The sequence below is a fragment of the Cornus florida genome, unplaced genomic scaffold (genome assembly GCF_030987335.1).
Source record: "Cornus florida cultivar Cherokee Brave unplaced genomic scaffold, ASM3098733v1 CherokeeBrave_3.0.0_Hap2_Chr06, whole genome shotgun sequence".
NCBI lineage: Eukaryota > Viridiplantae > Streptophyta > Magnoliopsida > Cornales > Cornaceae > Cornus > Cornus florida.
The window spans coordinates 71,372,555-71,392,173 of record NW_026775576.1 but is presented as its reverse complement, the minus strand read 5'-3'; the positions used below and the strand labels follow the sequence as shown (position 1 = coordinate 71,392,173).

Below are 19,619 nucleotides of genomic sequence, written 5' to 3'. Positions count from 1 at the left end.
CTAGTCTCTAGACTCTCCTCATTCCTTAGTCTCTAAGTATGAATCCTTTGGATGATATGAAGATATGATGTAAAAATAACTCAAAATCCTTTGATAGGTAGCTCAAGTGTCACACCCAATGGTCTGGACTCGTGCACTAGGGCCCCTTCAATGATTGCACCATGAGCCATCTTTTAATAAGCTGGACTTTGTTTTAATTCGGACTTGAGGAGGTTCGATCGATCGAGTTCAGATGAGATCGATCGAACTTTGGTAAGATCGATCCAATGTTGGCGAGATCGATCCATCCTTGGCGGCACCTTTTAGAATAAAGACAATTCTGAGATATTTTTGGGATATTTTGGGATAAAGATAAAAGTGGTAAGTGGGGATAAGATCAAAGGATTTCGATCGATCTGAAGAAAGTTTGATCGATCGAATATGGTGGAATCTTTTGGATAAGGACAAAGGCTTGGATCTATCTTGAAATGGCTAGATCGATCACTTCCAGATCGATCGAAGAATTATTGAGATCGATCGAAGATACTGCTTTTCCACCATTTTGCTTCCACTATGCTCCTTTCTTCCATTCAACTCAAGATTACTTCTTTTATGTTCTAATTGGGCTAAATTGACTTATTTTGGGAATAAATGTCTGAGAATGGAAATAATATGAAATTAGTCTAAATCGAAAAAATAAAATAGATAAAGGTTCTAGAATACCTAAGCTTAAGGGGTTTAAATGCGCCTTTTGCAACGCTCATCACTATAGAGGTAATTTCCTTCCCTTCTCCTGCTAAAGCCAATTTTTATTATTCTTTCTTCCTCGGATGTGCATTTGGCATAATTAGTACTCTTGCATCTGTCTGCAGACTCTGTTCGGAATGATAATGAGGAGGCCCAGGACGACATGGGCCGGATCAGACTTGCAAGCACTACACTCGGTCTGTACAGCTGGGTCGGCCCATATAAAGACACTGCCATATGGGCCGAACGCGAGTAAGCCCATCAAAGGTGACCAGGACTTATGGAGGAATAGGCCCAGATCCAGCAATCAGTCAATATTTGTAAATATCTTGTAAATATCTATAAATAAGTGAATGAATGAAAGAGGGGGGATCTTTTTGGTTGAAGTGTAAGAATTCTAGAGAGAGAAAGAGGGAACGAATTTCTTGCATCTTCAATTGGCGCCGTCTGTGGGAAGCGCATGGAAGTTTGGTTGATCAATGAGGAATATCGAGTGGATTCAAACCGATTCGGTTGATCGAGACTCGATCTTTGGGATTTGGATCCAGATCTGAGCGATTGTGACCTACTCGGGAGGAATTACAATTCTTGAAGCTTTGGCAGGAGTGGCTTCAGATCTACGCAACAACGAGTTGTTCGATTGTGGCAGGATCTGACGGATTTAGAGTTCAGGCAATTCAGATCTCGTAAACAGTGAGCATAATTCGGAGAATTCGAAGCCAGATCTAAAAAATTCCCACTCACGAAGCTCGGATCTACTCGCGAACTTGAGATTAATGCCTTTACTCCGTTCAGGAATAATGATAGGTGAAAGCTCCAATCCGATGGAGGCTGTCCAGCAAACAAAGCTTGAGGAGTTGATGAACTTGATTGAAGCTCTCAAAAAAGAGAATGCAGAATTGAAAGCTGGAATGCAACATCGGCAAATACCTGCAGTTTCGCATCCACTTCCGGTCGGTGAAGGAGGTGTTCAATCTAATATCGCGCGTCAAGGCGAACAGGACGAGAACAATCAGTCAGCTCACCACCGTGATGAAAGGATGATGGACAATTTGCCGCCAAATGTTCGTCGGGTTGAAGATCACGAAGGATCGACTCACGTTGATCCGCATCGGGAAAGGTTCGATCGAGAGGAAGTGATAGAGGTTGATCGCCGTCGAGTAGCGTCGCCTTGGCAAAGAGAGTTCATAGAGGAACGGTCGTTCGATCCGTCTTACCGGCCCTCCATCGTTACTATCACTCATCACGGTTCGGAGGGCAGAACCGTAACTCACAGAGCTACCGCTGGACTCCAGAGAGAGAATGAAGCTCTCCGATCCGCAGCTCGGACGGTGGATTCACCATTCACCGACGAGATCTTGAATGCCCCGCATCCAAGGAAGTTTGCTATGCCAGTCTTTATTCTGTTCGACGGAACGACCGATCCGATCGATCATGTGTATCATATCCAGTTGAAAATGGCCCTGAATACGGAAAACAACTCTTTAATGTGCAAATGTTTCCCTACAAGCCTAGCCGGACCGGTGCTCAGCTGGTTCAAAAACTTGCCTAGGAACTCCATTGGTAGCTTCAGAAACCTGTGCGATCGGTTCATAAGCCAGTACTATGGCAACAAGCGCCCGCCGAAGGACATCTCGAGCCTATTCACGATGAGGCAGCACAAGGATGAACGTCTCCAGGCTTTTCTTACCAGGTTTAATCTCACTAAGAGTATGGTGATCGAATGCCACCCTTCTACAGCAGTTCAAGCCTTCAAGTTAGCCATGACACGCGGAACTCCGTTTCACACCAGTCTGGTAGTGAACACGCCGACTACTATGGATGAACTCAATGAAAGAGCCGATGGCTTTGTGCGCCTAGAAGAAGAGGAGGCAGCTAATGCTCGGACAACGTCGCTCGTGTCGACCGAGGAAAAGTCCAAGGTAAAGATCAGGCAGAAGCAAGCTCAGCCGCAACGTCAGACCTCTTGGAAGGCAGAAAAAAGGTCCAGGGAGGAAGAGCTGATTACTCCGCTGAAGGTCACTCTGGCGAGGCTGTATCAGGAGAACAAAGATAAGTTTCATCCACCACTGCCAATTAGGCAACCCCTCGAACAGAGGGATCAAACTAAACATTGTGCTTTTCATTCTGATTTCGGTCATCAGACTAACGAATGCAGGAACCTGAGGAGGCAAGTGGAGATGTTGATAGCTAGAGGGGAGTTCGCGAGTTATGTTCAAGATTCGGCGATAGAGCAGAATCGGCCGGTGGAACAAATAAAAAGGAGTCATAAACAAAGCTCCCACAATTCACAACCAGTTCGTATAATCAATACTATCCATGGTCGACCCGAGCCTAGTGAAGAGTCAGATAAGCTGCTCCGGGCGCGCCTGCGGCAGGCGCAGATGAAGAAAAGGGTCGGCAGTGTGAATACTCTACACCAGCAGAGCCCGTCGATGCAGATAAAGTTCGACTGGACAGACCTGCAGCGTGTTCAACTGCCTCATGAAGACCCGTTGGTAGTCAGTTTGACAGTGGCAGACTGCTTGGTGCGCAGAGTTCTGATCGATCCTGGGAGCAGTGCGAATGTCATGCCGAGGGACACATTTGACAGGCTCGAGATTAAACCAGAGAGGCTCAAGCCCACTGGAAATCCCTTGTTAGGGTTCGATGGGAAGAGGGTGGAGCCCGTCGGGATGGTGGAAGTGGAAGTTCAAGCTGCAGAACGAGCTCTTGTGGAAACTTTTGTGGTTGTGGAAATTCACCCCTCGTATAATCTCCTGATGGAAAGAGGATGGATTCACAGAGTCCAAGGTGTACCCTCAACTCTGCATCAGGTCATGAGGTGCCTCGGACCCGATGGAGATAAAGTGATAGACATTCGGGGGGATCAGGTTGCAGCCAAAGAGTGTTATTCCGTCACACTAAAGCATGCTGGGAAAGGAAAGGCGCCCGTCCGTTCGGCAAGCCCCAGATAGCAATTACAGGAACCTCCGCCCGAGCAGAACAGGGTGGAGGAGTCAGTCGACTTAACCGAGGAGCCCCTTCTGGATGTGCAGATCGATCAGTCCAGGCCAGAACGAACTACCAGAGTAGGTATAAGACTGACCAGAGAAGAGCAGCAAGAGCTAGTGGATTTCTTGTCCCACAATGCCGACGTATTTGCATGGAGTCACCTAGACATGCCTGGAATTAGTCCCTCCGTATCCTGTCATTCCCTGAATGTCAATCCCAATTTCAAACCAGTGAAACAGAAGCAGCGAAGATTTGCTCCAGAACGTAATCAGATCATAGCGGAAGAAGTCGATAGGCTGCTTGATGCGGGATTTATCAGAGAAGTGCACTACCCTGATTGGTTGTCCAACGTCGTTGTTGTGCAGAAGAAGAATGGGAAATGGCGAGTATGCATTGATTTCACCAATTTGAACAAAGCCTGTCCGAAGGACAGCTTCCCGCTGCCTAAGATTGATCAAATGGTGGATGCCACCACCGGGTATGAGCGTTTAACCTTTCTGGACGCTTATTCAGGTTATAATCAGATCCCTATGGACCCCGCAGATGAAGAAAAAACTTCTTTTGTCACCGAGCGAGGAACATACTGCTACAAAGTTATGCCTTTCGGACTAAAGAATGCGGGAGCAACTTATCAAAGACTTGTTAGCAAAGTTTTTAAGAATCAAATGGGTAAGATTGTGGAAGCCTATATTGATGATATGGTGGTAAAGAGTAGAAAGAAGGATGATCATCTAAAGCATCTGCAAGATGTATTTGATGTACTAAAGCGATATGGGATGAGGCTCAATCCAACCAAGTGCTCGTTCGGTGTGAGTTCCGGACAGTTTCTGGGACACGTGGTCAACCGCAGAGGCATCGAAGTTAGCCCCGCTCAAGCAGAGGCTTTGATTAAGAATGCCGAGCCAAAGACGATCAGAGAGGTGCAAGCCCTCACAGGACGAATAGCTGCGTTAAGTCGATTTATTTCAAAATTGTCAGATCACTGCAAACCGTTCTTTGACACGATTCGGAGCCATGGAAGGCAGGTCTGGGGGGATGAGCAACGACAGGCGTTGACTCATTTGAAGGAATATATGCAGAATCCACCAGTCCTGTCAGCCCCAGATCTGGAAGAAAAGTTATTTCTATAGCTTGGAGTATCTGGTGTCGCGACGAGTGCCGTTCTGATTCGTTGCAAGGAAGGGGTGCAATACCCGGTATTTTATGTAAGCAAAACACTGACGGAGGCAGAAAAAAGATACTCAAAGGCCGAACGGGTGGTACTTGCACTTGTAAATGCAAAAAGAAAGTTGAGGCATTATTTCGAATCCCACCCCATAGCTGTTCTAACAACTTTCCCAATCAGAACGCTTATGCACAAGCCAGAGCTCTCGGGCAGAATGACAAAGTGGGCCATAGAGTTGAGTTCATTTGACATAACGTATGAGCCGAGAACAGCTGTTAAAGGGCAAGCGGTGGCCGATTTCCTGCTAGAATGTGACGCCGAAGATACGGAAGAAGACCTTAGATGCGGCTCTTGGAAACTTTTTGTGGATGGCTCCTCTAACCAGATGGGGGCTGGAATTGGGATCAAACTGCAAACCCCAGAGGGTACTTCCTTGAGCCAAGCACTCAGACTAGAGTTCCGAGCCACCAATAATGAAGCAGAATACGAGGCGTTGCTAAATGGATTAAAGTTGGCCAGAGAGCTACAGATCAAAAGTTTGACTGTGTATAGTGACTCGCAGCTGATTGTTCGGCAGGTAAATGGTGAGTACGCGACCAAGGATGACACGATGGGGGCATATCGTTCTGCCGTTCTGCATAAAGCCAAGGACTTTGCAAAGATTGAATTCATACAGCTGCCGAGGGAACAGAATGCAGATGCAGACCGGTTAGCATGTAGTGCTTCGAGTTGCGGTGAAACATTGGCGAGGGTGATTCCAGTAGGAATATTGACCCAGCCATCTATTTTCGAAGAACCATTGGACTCTAACCCTTGGCAAGTCAACGTCATACCGTACGAACCGAGTTGGATTGACCCCATCATTACCTATATTCGAGATGGCGTTTTGCCTATGCAAAGGGATGAAGCTAGGAGACTCAAAAAGAATGCTGCGAAGTACGCCATCGTGCGTAACCAGCTGTACAGAAGGTCCTACTCTGGCCCATACTTGAAATGTGTCACCCCCGCGGAGTCGCAGCAGGTATTGCGAGCTATTCATGAGGGTGTGTGTGGCAATCATTCTGGGGGGCGATCGTTAGCGCATAAAGCAATGACACAAGGGTATTTCTGGCCAAACATGTCAAGAGATGCGGAGGAGTTCTCTCGAAGGTGCGATAAATGCCAACGATATGGACCATTGATCCACCAACCACCTGAGGAATTGCACGTAATGGCCTCACCATGGCCTTTCGCGCAATGGGGGATGGATGTGGTCGGTCCTCTGCCAACTGCAAGAGCTCAGAACAAGTATGTGTTACTGGCCACGGATTACTTCACTAAATGGGTGGAAGCAGAACCATATCCTAGCATGACTCAGACTCATGTGAGACGATTTATTTGGAACAATATTATCTGCCGTTTCGGTGTTCCCAGATCAATAGTCATGGACAATGGCACAAACCTCGACAGCAGGCAAGTAAGAAAGCTGCTGGAGGAGTATGGAATCAACCAGAAGTTGGCTGCAGTAAGTCATCCTCAGGCCAACGGACAAGCAGAAATCACAAACAGAACCATTTTCGCCTGCATTAAGAAGAAGCTGGAAGATCATAAAGGGAAGTGGTTGGATGAACTCCCGAACGTTCTATGGGCTTACAGAACCACCCCAAGGCGACCGACTGGGGAGAGCCCGTTCGCAATGGCGTATGGTACCGAGGCAGTTATACCGGTTGAGCACTTAGTCCCCACTATCAGAAGCTTAGCATGGAGTCGAGATCAGAACGACAAGATGTTAAGATTGAACCTCGATATGATAGACGAAAGGAGGGACGCAGCGGCTATAAGGTTAGCATCGTATCAGCAAGTGTTGGCGAATAGTCACAACAAGAGAGTAAAACACAGGGATTTTGCCCCTGGCGATCTGGTTCTGAAAAGAAAGGTGGGGATGGTCAAAAAAATGATGCCACCCTGGGAAGGCCCATACAGAATTACAGAAGTCATTGGCAAGGGGGCATATGCGTTGGAAACCATGGCGGGAAGGTTGGTCAGCAAGCCTTGGAACGCCACGTCTCTGAAGAGGTACTACCAATAAAAGCTAAGTTTCGGCTTTAATTGGATGTTGTTTGTTGTCAATCAAATACGTATGAATGAGCAAGTTACTGAATTTACAAAAAATAACTTTCTTTTCCAACGGCCTACTATAAAAATTTAAAGCCAAGTGGCAAGTGGCATTCTAGCCGAGCGCCAGGCACTTAAGCAAGATAAGTGGCAGCTGGCACTATAAGCCGAACGCCAGACACTTGCTAAAAATTTAAAGCCAAGTGGCAAGTGGCATTCTAGCCGAGCGCCAGGCACTTAAGCAAGATAAGTGGCAGCTGGCACTATAAGCCGAACGCCAGACACTTGCTAAAAATTTAAAGCCAAGTGGCAAGTGGCATTCTAGCCGAGCGCCAGGCACTTAAGCAAGACAAGTGGCAGCTGGCACCATGAGCCGAACGCCAGACACTTGCTAAAAATTTAAAGCCAAGTGGCAAGTGGCATTCTAGCCGAGCGCCAGGCACTTAAGCAAGATAAGTGGCAGCTGGCACTATAAGCCGAACGCCAGACACTTGCTAAAAATTTAAAGCCAAGTGGCAAGTGGCATTCTAGCCGAGCGCCAGGCACTTAAGCAAGACAAGTGGCAGCTGGCACCATGAGCCGAACGCCAGACACTTGCTAAAAATTTAAAGCCAAGTGGCAAGTGGCATTCTAGCCGAGCGCCAGGCACTTGCCATAAACAAACACACGGCAAAGCTAATATAAAAGAAAAAGAGAGAAAAGATATGTATGTATTGAAAATAAGTTGAATAAAGCACAACACATAGGGAAAAAGAGTTCTGTCGTTTCATTGATATTGGGCATTGAGTTTACAAAAGAGAAATGTCCATCATTACAAAAAGATATGGAATGGAAGAGTCCAAAGGAGCCCTAGCTAGACGCCTCAGTACCAACAGCATCCTGATCGTGCCGACTCGCCTCCTCGGCCCCATCAGCCGTCTCACCTCCACGAGGTGGGGAATCAAGGTGAATGACTGAATCGCTCGGCTGGGGCTCAGCGTCAGTAGTGGCTATGGAAGGTACCACGGTCGACGATTGAGGAGCGGTCAGAGGCAGAGCGGTAGGAGGAGCTGTGATGATCCTTGAGGAAGCAATGTCCTGGCACTCATCGAATATGCGTTCCGCTTCGGTGGGTTCTGGGTCGACATAGACCCCCAGAGGTTCGATCCCCAGATCCTTGTCGACCTCATCCGGAGTGGAGCTGGTCTGTCCCTCATCCGGAACCCGGTCGGCGAAGCCTTCCCGGAATCCTTGAGCATACCTAAGAGCACCGACCCTTGAGAACCGAGCGTGAAGAGCCAGCATCCCACCACTCACTCTGCTGATCGCATCGATCAGAGCGGTACGCTCGTCCAGAGCTCTTCTTTCAAAAGCCATCCGAGCAGACTATTCATCAGCTAGAAGGCACTGGAGTTCTGTCTTTTCTTCTCTAATTGAGTCACGCTCAGTCTGCCAGACGCTCTTTTCAAGCTGGAGGGCGTCCTTCTCATCCTGAAGGGAGTCATTCTCCTTCTTTAGGACATCTCTCTCTTGTTCAACTTTGTCAAGCCGAGCCAGTACCTCGGTATTCTTCATGGCGAGGAGGTCGTTTTCTTTATTAGCCACCTCCAGGCTGTCAAAAAACTTACGGGCCCTGGCGTTCCCCATCTCCACCTGCTTCTGCATGGCCATCATTCCAAACAATGTCTGCATAGGTGCACATTAAAAACGGTTAAGCCAATAGTCAGGTCGGGCGAAGGCAAGACCAAATAATATGAGAGAATTCATGAGTTGGAAAATAAAAGTCACCTCCATAGCAGATTGGGGAAAGCGGCTGAACACATCCTTCTGGGATAGGCCCTTCGCCGCCTCAAGGTCCTTCGGAGTCCACATGCTCCTGTAGTAGGCCATGGCGGTCTGGCCATCCTTCAGCATGGTCTCGTTCGGTTTCACGAACGTCCCATCCGTTCGGGTGTACCGAGGGGCCCATGGCGGTAAGGTGGGGATAGAAGGGGGGCCTGAAGCAGAAGCGGAGCCACCAGCTGCAGTAGGCCCAGAGGGAGCAGGAGCTCTGATCGCACGGTGCAAGAGAGCACCCGGCCCGGAGATCCGGGTCCTTCTAATGAGAGGCTCCTCCTCAGGATCGACTTCACTGTCAGGATGAGGCCTTTTGCCTCGTTCTTTGTCCCGAACGCCCCCCGCAGCAGCAGGAGCTATGGTAGCTTGGGGAGACGCGCTCTGGTTGGCAGCAGGGGCGCTGGCAACAGAGTTAATAGCCACTGTGCTCGGGACAGTGTCAGAGATGGTGGCTGAGGAAGAAGCTGACGCTGGAGAGGAGGTCGCCCCAGCAGCAGGAGTGGCTGGGGGAGTATTTTTCTTCCTGCCAAAAGAAGGAATCTGAAGTCTGCTCATGTTGTAGCCGAGTGATGAGAGCGCTAAGAGGTTGTCTGAAGTGAGGAGATCTGAGCAGGAAGGAATATCGTTCAGAACGTATTTCTTCAAGTAGTTACTCCTATCCCTGCAAACACTATAGCTCAAGTCATCACAAGGTATTTCTAAGGAACGGCATAAGAAAGTGCAAAAACGAGGAACGCATGTTTCGCAGGGGCAGTCATGTTTATGAGATTTGAATTTCTTATAGGAGGAGACAGAACAGACACCAAAGGCGCTCGGGATTGGGTAATCCTCTGCAGCCGGCGAAGACCAAGCTCCACTAATGCCCACAATGCTATCCCTCCAACCCTTCTCAGATTTTATTATGTCCGTACATATGGACATCTTCTCGAACGGGTAGAGGTGGTAGAAGGGTTCGTTAGTACGGATCTTACTGACCTTATAGCACAAAAGAAGGTCTATGAGGTCAAGGTCCAGATTTCTGTCACGCATCAACAAGAGCATAACAGATATGATTCTAAAGAAGTTGGGGTTGACCTGCAGGGGGGATATCCCCAATCTATTGAAGACATAACTAAAGAAAGGGTGCAGAGGGAACCTAACAACATTCAATTGAAGGTTCGTGAATAAGACTTCGCCGGGCAGGAGGCCGGCGCCGGTCATAATGTTAACGTCCTGAGGGCAAACCCTAACTTCGATGTTGTCAGGAAGTCTAAGTCTCATACGAAGAACATCCAGATCTACAACCATGGTGGAAGTGCTTGAAGAATCTAAAAGGGGGTAAATGGAAGCCTGCCGAAAGTAAAAAAGAACGAAACTAACCTCGGAGGACTGCAAGATCGCTGGAAGAATGACTCTTGAAGGATTTCACCAGAAAAAGCTTAGCACTATTCTAAAAAGAGAGAGATTTGACTGATGATGGAGACGGTAAAAGGACGTGAAGTGGTATTCTAGAGCATTATAAAGGCGAGGGGGCCCGAGGGCCGAAGCGTCGGGAAGGCGAGAAATTTCTCGAGCCCCGGAACATTGATTCTGGATCTGACCGTCCGTTCCCCCACGTGGTTCTCTCGAGCCGTCAACATCATGATGAGACGCCATCAATAATTACCCTTTATTAAATAAGGGGTAATTATGGGGGCAGTTGAGGAGGCCCAGGACGACATGGGCCGGATCCGACTTGCAAGCACTACACTCGGTCTGTACAGCTGGGTCGGCCCATATAAAGACACTGCCATATGGGCCGAACGCGAGTAAGCCCATCAAAGGTGACCAGGACTTATGGAGGAATAGGCCCAGATCCAGCAATCAGTCAATATTTGTAAATATCTTGTAAATATCTATAAATAAGTGAATGAATGAAAGAGAGGGGGGATCTTTTTGGTTGAAGTGTAAGAATTCTAGAGAGAGAAAGAGGGAACGAATTTCTTGCATCTTCAGATAACCATGCAAAAGCACGTCGAATCGTTGAACAACAAGTCACGCAGACTCTCTGTTGGGCTTGACACGACTAACAAAGAGAACAAATTGATCAGTACCAAAAATGCTGAATTAATGGTCCATCTAAATGAGGTAGAAAAAGAAATGGATGCTTTGAAAAGAGAAATAGACTCCATTTATGATGAAAAAGACGTTCTGCAGACAAAGAAGAATCTTATGCAGACCGAGCGAGACGCTCTGAGGGCTGACATAGAGGCTCTTCAACGCTCTCTGGATGACAAACGAGTAATCCGTTTAGCTCTCGAAAAGACATCACTACAAGAAAAAGAGTTTTTTACCATGGTAGAAAACACTTTTTACCATGGTTTTGAACTGTGGTAAAAACAGCCGTGGTAGTAAGTCATGACTTTCTACCACGGTTCTGCACCGTGGTAGAAAGTACCGTGGTAGAAATAAGACTTTCTACCACGATGCGAAAACGTGGTAGAAAGTTATTTTTCAACTGTGAAGCCGTTCTTTTAACCACGGTTCAACACTATGATAGAAAGTCTTCTTTCTACCACGGTGCAGAACCGTGGTTGAAAAATGACTTTCTACCACGGTTCAGAACCGTTGTAGAAAGTGGTATATAATTTTTTTTTTTTTAAATAGTGCAGCCCCCCAAGAGGCCTTTTTTTCCTTTACTACTAGCCTTACAAAGACTCCAGAAGCAAACAATAAATAAATAAAAAATAGCTTCATAACCAAAATAACTTACAACTAACCAATAACATCATATATATATAACAAATTCCAAATCATTGTTTTATACAAAAATTAACCATATACAAATTTCTTGCTTCTTATACCATATACCAAAATAAAACAAAAATTCTTATATCTTCTTGCTCTGTTTCAGTCTCTCTCTTCCATTACATATACACAACTTCTTTATGAGCCATACAAAAAATATAATGGCAACAAAAAAGGTAACGGCAACCGCAATCCTAGTTTTGACCTACAAAGATGTAATAGTTAAAGTCAGAGAATGTAAAGCAAGTTGTAAAGTTGTCAAAATTAAACCAAGCAAAGCAAGCATTACAATAGACTCTTCATGTTAACTTAATATCTTGGGTCATTGACATCCTGTCACCAAAAGAAATCATTTGAGTAGTAATGCATAACTACAATAGTCCTCCTTCAAATCTTCAATATAATATATATCATAATCAAATAGAGCTGAACCAAAGAAATATTGAGACTAATTAGAATTCTAGTTACATGCATTTAGCTTCATAGTTATATAGGCTAGTTGAAATATCATCAGCTTCTACTACATAATAGTACTTCAAGTTTTCAAATAATATCTCACAATAACAAGATTTGTTATAATTCAAATTAATTTACCTTTACCCCCATTCCCCACCCCACCCCCACCATAGACACACACACATAAAAGAACATTCATAATAGATAGAGACAATGAAAATAACAACACACCAGAAACAAAATAGAAATCATAGAAGAAAGATATCATTTCCATGCATGTGTGTGTGTGTGTGTATAGTTGATAGAAAAAGTCTCTAATTAAATACTAATAAATTTTAATCATAGGTACAATCAGGCCATTGTCAATAATTAAATATATGTTTCATGTCATGAGAAGAAAATATTTGATTATTTATAACTTCTTTTCATTATAAGGTTACTAATCATCAAAATTAGAACACTTTAAATGGCCAACAAAGAATCATAATGATTGGTAGTGCGAATAGATGTTTTATTTTTCAAAGTGGTAGTTTCATACCCCACTAGAATTGCTTAAAGGGAAATAAAGTTCCCTAGCTAGCATATGTCCAATGTACCATTAGTTATTTCTTTTAAGTCCAAATGCACATAAAATGAGCAATTTTTTTTTTTTCTTTCTAAAAGTATAGAAGAACAGTTGATGTTTCCCCTTAATTTAAACAAATAAAGTTCAGAAAATTGAAAGGGATTCATTAGCATTAGCCAATCATAAAAGTGTTGTAGGCTAGAATGACTGAGAAAATTTCCCTTAAAACTCTATTCCTAGGAAAAATATTTCACTGTTCTTGAACTATATATGAATGGTATTGTAGCCTATGTAGTTTGGAAGCTGCCCTATATTCACAGGTAATCCCCCATCAATGCCATTCTTCGAACTAAGAGAAGGTGATCAAAACCAGATGAAGCAGCAGTAACAACCTTCCATACCCATTTCTTCAACAGCTCTAACCACAGCACATCAGAAGAAAAGGACAAATCTTAGATAGGTTTAATAATTTGAAGTACCAATACATTCGTAGGTTGTGGTTAGTGTTTGCGCAACTTAAGGTCTGAGCTTGAGAATTTTAAGTCTTGGAAATTACTCTTTAAAGTCAGTTAAGTTGAACATTCTTCTTTTCCCCCCCAAAAAAAGTTAAACATTCTTCCAAAAATTTAAATAGGTCTAGTATAAAGTCTTATTTTAGTGGAAAATAAAACTAAAATAAGAAGTATGTTCATACTAAATAATTTTTGCCTCCTATAATACAATCTTGAAATTATGTAGGCACATCGTTTGCATGAAAAATGGCATCCTGATTTTGTTTATACAATTTCGAGCATGTATTATTGCGAAGATATGATAGTTGACAATAAATGGGCATCCTAGTTAGTAAAGTTACGGAAAAAGCAGCTATATTTTTTGCATGATTAGTAGCCAATTCCATGTAGTTTACCTGGTTGTGTTTTTATCATCATCCTTTAAAGTGCACAAATTAGGTACTTTAGGATTGAATTTTTATATTTATGAGTTTTATCTATTTTTGTTGGCACTTTTATCTATTTTTATATTTAAATAGCTTCAATTGTTGATCTTTGTGGCATAAGTCCAAATTGATTGTTGACACTATAATTTCACACCTTAGTTTTTTTGGTCGCCAAAAGAAGGGGTGAATATTAGCTGTTGCAAGGTCATACAAGCATTGAAAATCTAGGGGCAAACTTGTCTCTACCTTCAAATACAACTAATTGGTTATATCAAACCTGTCTCTTTTTTTCTTTTTCCACCTTGGACACCCATGGAATTGCTACAGATTTGTGAGTTAGGTACTTTTGTAAACCTAATTTGATTCTTATTGAGTCTTCTAGTTTATGGCTTTTTCAGTTTTTTGTTGTTTGGAATCCATATTGTTCACAAGCATTGGCAAGGGACTTGAGGACTTAGGACCAGTTTGGACCTTGCAATTCAAGAAATCAATGATGGGAAACTTGAGATTAAGCTGAGACTAGTATGGTTTTCCTTTGAATGAATTGGGTCAGTCTGAAATGGGCAATATGTACTTCTTAGGAAGTTTGTAATGCCATTTTCACACAAATGCTTCACTCCTTTCTGGTACTGAATTTCTAATTGATCATCCTCTCTCTTACTCTTAGATATCATTACCATTGTAAGAGATATATTCTATGTAATGCAACTGTATGTTATAGAGATAGAGAGAGCTAAAATGATAGATGAAGTGGTGATTTTGAGAAATGGGATTGCATAGTATTTATAGAGAGAATTAAGAGTAGCTAGTTTTCATATTCGTTTCCATAATACCAAAACAGTTGACAATACTTGGACATATCACAAAGAGGTAGGGACATGAGAGACACCGCCCTCCATACTAGTATTACTATAAACTTCTCAACTCTTCTGTAACCCCAGCTTGTCCTTTCTCTCTCTTTATTTATATGTGTGTCTAAATGTGTATTATGTGATACCCCTCGGATCCGAGACATGGGTTGATCAGGCCCAAGCCTAAACTCGAGGGACTATCAAACAATTAATATTTTAAATGAACACTTAATATAAAAATGAAATAAGAAATAAAATAAAGCTGAAAGAAATACTAAATATAAAATCCTCCAAACAATAATGAATAATAGAATCCAATTCTCAAAAACCTCCAAGAGTACAACTCAGGAATCCATCTAGTAGACCCCTAAATCAAATCCCAACTGAACATAAAATAACTGGAAATAAAACCAAATCTAAAGTATGGAATGAAACCCTACATCATCGGTAAAGTAAATGATAGTCTCTACTCAGCTCGATTAAGCCTAAGACTGGAACCGTCCAATACCTGAAAAATATAAGAGTGGGTCAGGCCCACGAACAAGTTCTAATCTAACTACAATCCATACAGTGACCCGATACGCAGATACACCCTAGATATCTCACAATATCTATCTAATCCATAAATACATATATATCCACACTAAAGGACATTCACTGGATAACGAAGAGGTCTCAACCTGAATAGAAGGTAACATGCGAAAACGCACCCAAAGGTGGGCATGAATACCTAGACCTAACAGGGTACACCTCAACCTATCATAACCAGCTACATATCTACTGCATATACGCACCTTAACCAATGAGCCTGAGACTCAAGTTCATCTCGTGGTACCATAACCATATATCTAAAGTCCGTCCAAAACCAGAGTATGTCATTCAATTATTCATTGAGCCGACATACAATATACAATCCAGTTAGTCACTCAATTTATTCAGTTGATATGACTTAACTACAACCCACAAATCCAGAAAGTCATTCAACTTAGTTAGTTGATCTGACTTAAACATAATAAAAATTCAATATTTTACAATCTATTCCTTTAATCCGATAGGTTAGGTCTTAGCAGTTTGAGCTAAACCATCCCTAGTATGCCACCGTCCCATACCGGTGCATACAATCCTCAATATCCATGTAAATTATAACACATAAATAATAATTTAGCAATTTACAGTCCAAAACCATTATCCAAATAATTGCAGAAGAGTGTCTAATATTTCAGCAATTAAAATCCAAACGTTAATCCATGAAATTGCAAAAAATGTTTAATATTTCAACAATTAGCATCCAGAGCATGCATAGATCAAAACTAATAAATAAATGACCCTATCATGCATTTAAAATAATTTTTATAATCATACTATATCCCATTAAATTTCTAAAATTAAACCAAGCAATTAATTTCCTTCCATCCGTTAACAGCATAAAACGTAGTTTAATTTTATACTGTTCGTCCCATTAACTTAGAGGTAAAGCTTAATCAATTAGAGGTCTTAATAACACCCAAAATTAACTTCTTAGTCCCTCTGTGAAGTTCCAGAACCATTCAGAACAGTTCACACGCTCAAACAGTGTCAACAGTGCGTCAAAAAAATATCAGAAATTACAAAATTGAGAGAGCCTGCTCCATAAACTTGGGAGCAGGCTCTTTTGTGCATGGAGCCGGCTCCATGACTCTTGAAGCCGGCTCTAAGGGTGTAGGAGCCGGCTCCCACTTCCATAGAGCCGGCTCTCTCTGTGATACCCCCGGATTTTCGAATGCAAGTTGGCCAGGCCCACGCCCAAATATCCGAGGATATCAAAACAAATTGATAAGAAACGAACATAGAGTACAAAAGAATAAAGAAGAATATTTAAAATGCTGACAAGAAACTAAAATGATAATCTAATAGTAAATCTCAGAATATATTTTCATTAATTAATAAACTCTTCTGATACAACTGATCCTCCAAAATACAATTCGGGAATCCATACTGTGTGGACCCCTAGAAAATTCAAACTAAACAAATGACAGCAATAACTGTCTAAATTAGGAAACTGAATCATAAAGGAACTCCTATGTAGCATCGGACGAATAAAGTAGACGGATCCCCGCTCAGCACGAACAACCTCTACTCCTGACGAACACTTGAAAAATAATGGTGGGTCAGGCCCACAAACAAGCTCTACTCTACTACAATCGAAGCAGAGATCCGATACACGTAGACATCCTAGTCAATCCAACAGTAACTAGTAGTTCATATATATATATATATATATATATATATACACACACTAAAGGAACCTCACTAGACTATAGGGTTGCCTCAACCTGAATAGTAGGCAACATGCAAAACGCACATATAGTGGGTATGAGTACCTAGACCTACCAGGGTACACAACTACACTATATCTAGTTACACATCCCTGGCGATATACGCGCCCTAATCACTGATCCTGAGACTCAAGCTCATATTATGGTACCATACTTATATATATATAATTTAATAACCATCCTATCCAGTATAAATTAATCCTCCATAAGTCATTCAACTTGTTCAGCTACCTGACTTGAATATAAGTAGGACTTAATTAGTTAATCAATTCCCTTATATAATAAATTAATCCTCCATAAGTCATTCAACTTGTTCAGCTGACCTGACTTGAATATAAATAGGACTTAACATTTTAGTTAATCCATTCCCTTATATAAAATAGGTAGGACTTAACTGATAAGTTAATCCGTCCTTAGAATGCCACCGTCCCATACCGGTGCATTAAACCACACAATCCAACAATTGATGTAACAATTAAGGAAATACATCAAACGATCCAGAAATAACTATGATAATATGATATCAAGTTATTATAAAATATGAATGACTTATTATTTATTTAAGTTTCCTATATCATATGTCCTACACAAACTGGATCTTATACATGATGATATTTTATTATACCGTCAAATAAGTATTCTCCGTATCCAATTCATCCTACACATTTAATCTCAATTACTAAAAGATTTTAAAAGATTAAATCCATTCATTTGTTTAAAACATTCAAATAGCAAACATCATTATGATTGAGTCTATTTAAATTTATTTAAATCCAAACCTAGTTCCTATTTAATGTTCAGGAATCATAGACATGTTTCTATGTTCCATCATTCCACAAATATGGAAAATACATAATTTAAACATATAAAAATTCACACCGAAAATCAAATCAAAATCATGCATTTATCAATTCATAACACAAGAACAGATATGAACCAATTTCATAAAACCTATATTCTAATCCAATTAAACATGCATAATTATTTAATTTTATTTGTTTAATAAATCCTGAAATTTTCTAGGCATGTACAGAAACACGAATCAAAGGGAAAGAGATAGAAGAAGAACTTGCCTTAAACTTTCGGATTGAAAGTTAAACTTCTTCTTCCTTAATCTTCTCTCTACAGGGTTTTTCTCCTCCTTCCCTCTCTAACTCTCTCTCTCTCTAGAATATATCACGTGAATATTTCTAACCCCCTTTTACAACCTATAGCTATATATTTATAGGCTAAATAAAATAACCCTAACCATTTTCCCAATCCAAATCAACTTAAAAAAATAAATATTAAAATATTTAAAAGGTAAGTAAAATATGTTACGTATATAATTTATATATATCTTTATTAAATAAATAAATTATACACATCCCATTATTTATTAATGGATTATCCAATAATACTTAAGTTGTCATAATATTATAAAGTAACTTAAAACATAACACGTATCAAATCTACGTATATTTTTATTATTTAAATATAAAACATATACATCAGATTAAATATTACTACCCAAGTTACCATAAAAGTAATTAATAAATTACTTTTCCTTTTATATATATTAAAAAGGTAAGTAAAATATGTTACGTATATAATTTATGTATATATTTATTAAATAAATAAATTATACACATTTCATTATTTATTAATGAATTATCCAATAATAATTAAGTTACCATAATATTATAAAGTAACTTAAAACATAACACGTATCAAATCTATGTATATTTTTATTATTTAAATATAAAACATATACATCAGATTAAATATTATTACCCAAGTTACCATAAAATTAATTAATAAATTACTTTCCTTTTTTATATATGTATATAATATATATCTATATATATACATACACAACTATTCATGGGTAATAATCCATACACATCCAACCTCCTATCCAAGTAGTCCATGGGACCCAATTGGTTGGCCCATTACTGCTAACCATAACCATAAAAGAAAAATAAAATAAAATAATAAAAGAAAAGAAAACATTTAATTTACAATTAATCAAAACATCATTTAAGCACATAATCTAATTAAACAATTAACACATAGACAAATACAAATAATACATAGACACATAATCAAATATTCAAGTAATGCCTAATTCAATTAAACACATAAGCAATTAGTCAAATAATTAATTAAATAATTAAAAATACAATTAAAACAAATAAATAAATACCGAGACTATCCTTTTTAAATTAGGGGTATTACACTCTCCCCCTCTGAGAGCCTCCAATCCAGTTTCACTCCGTTTCAGCCCATCTGCTCAGTCTCCAGGCATTCCAACCCCTCTGTTCCTCTTTAATACTGAACCTAAGAGTCTTATATAATCCCAGTAGCATCCCAATGGTTTGTTTACAATAGTTGAAAGCAATTACAGTGATTACAACCATACCGATTTAACATGCTTAAAGAACAAAATTGAAACTCAGACATGCAAGAACTATAACCGAATTGATTCAACGCATACAGATCATCAATATAACATATAATAAACATTGAAGTTCCAGTTAATGATCAATTTAAACCCTAGAGACTATCTAAGTGCACAGAACACAAGCCGAGGAAGAAAAGAATTTGCCTGTGATTTCAGTTATGAAATCCCGGCGTCGTCTCTAAGTTTCCGGCAATACTGAACACCATCAAGCCTCCTACTACTCCAGCTCTTCCCTTCTCTTAGGTCCGACCTTCAAGCCGCAGTCGAAACCCTCACCGAACGTGCTCTGTTTTCTCAAAACCTCTCTGTTTCTCTCTGTAGTTTTGGCACGTGAATAGGGTTTTGTTTTTAACCCTAACAGACGTACTATTCTATATATAAAGGTTAAACAAAACCCTAATCCATGTATAATTAGAGACAAAACCTTAACTAAATCCTAGTCGGCCCATAGAACAACCTAAGTTATAATATATGCTAGATACATATACTTGA

The 19,619-nt window shown here is 41.0% G+C and overlaps 1 protein-coding gene across 3 annotated transcripts in view; it reads right to left on the bottom strand.

The window, feature by feature from the left end:
• LOC132311969 (uncharacterized) overlaps positions 1-19,619 on the bottom strand; it is a 28,914-nt gene that overhangs the window by 5,109 nt on the left and 4,186 nt on the right. Inside the window, exon 4 of one of the 3 annotated variants that reach the window (XR_009483145.1) lies at positions 11,529-11,765. The exons of the other annotated variants lie outside the window; for them this stretch is intronic. The gene's annotated coding sequence lies outside the window, so the exon portion shown is untranslated. Of the gene's footprint in view, positions 1-11,528; positions 11,766-19,619 lie in introns of those variants that run through there. 3 annotated transcript variants of the gene reach the window in all.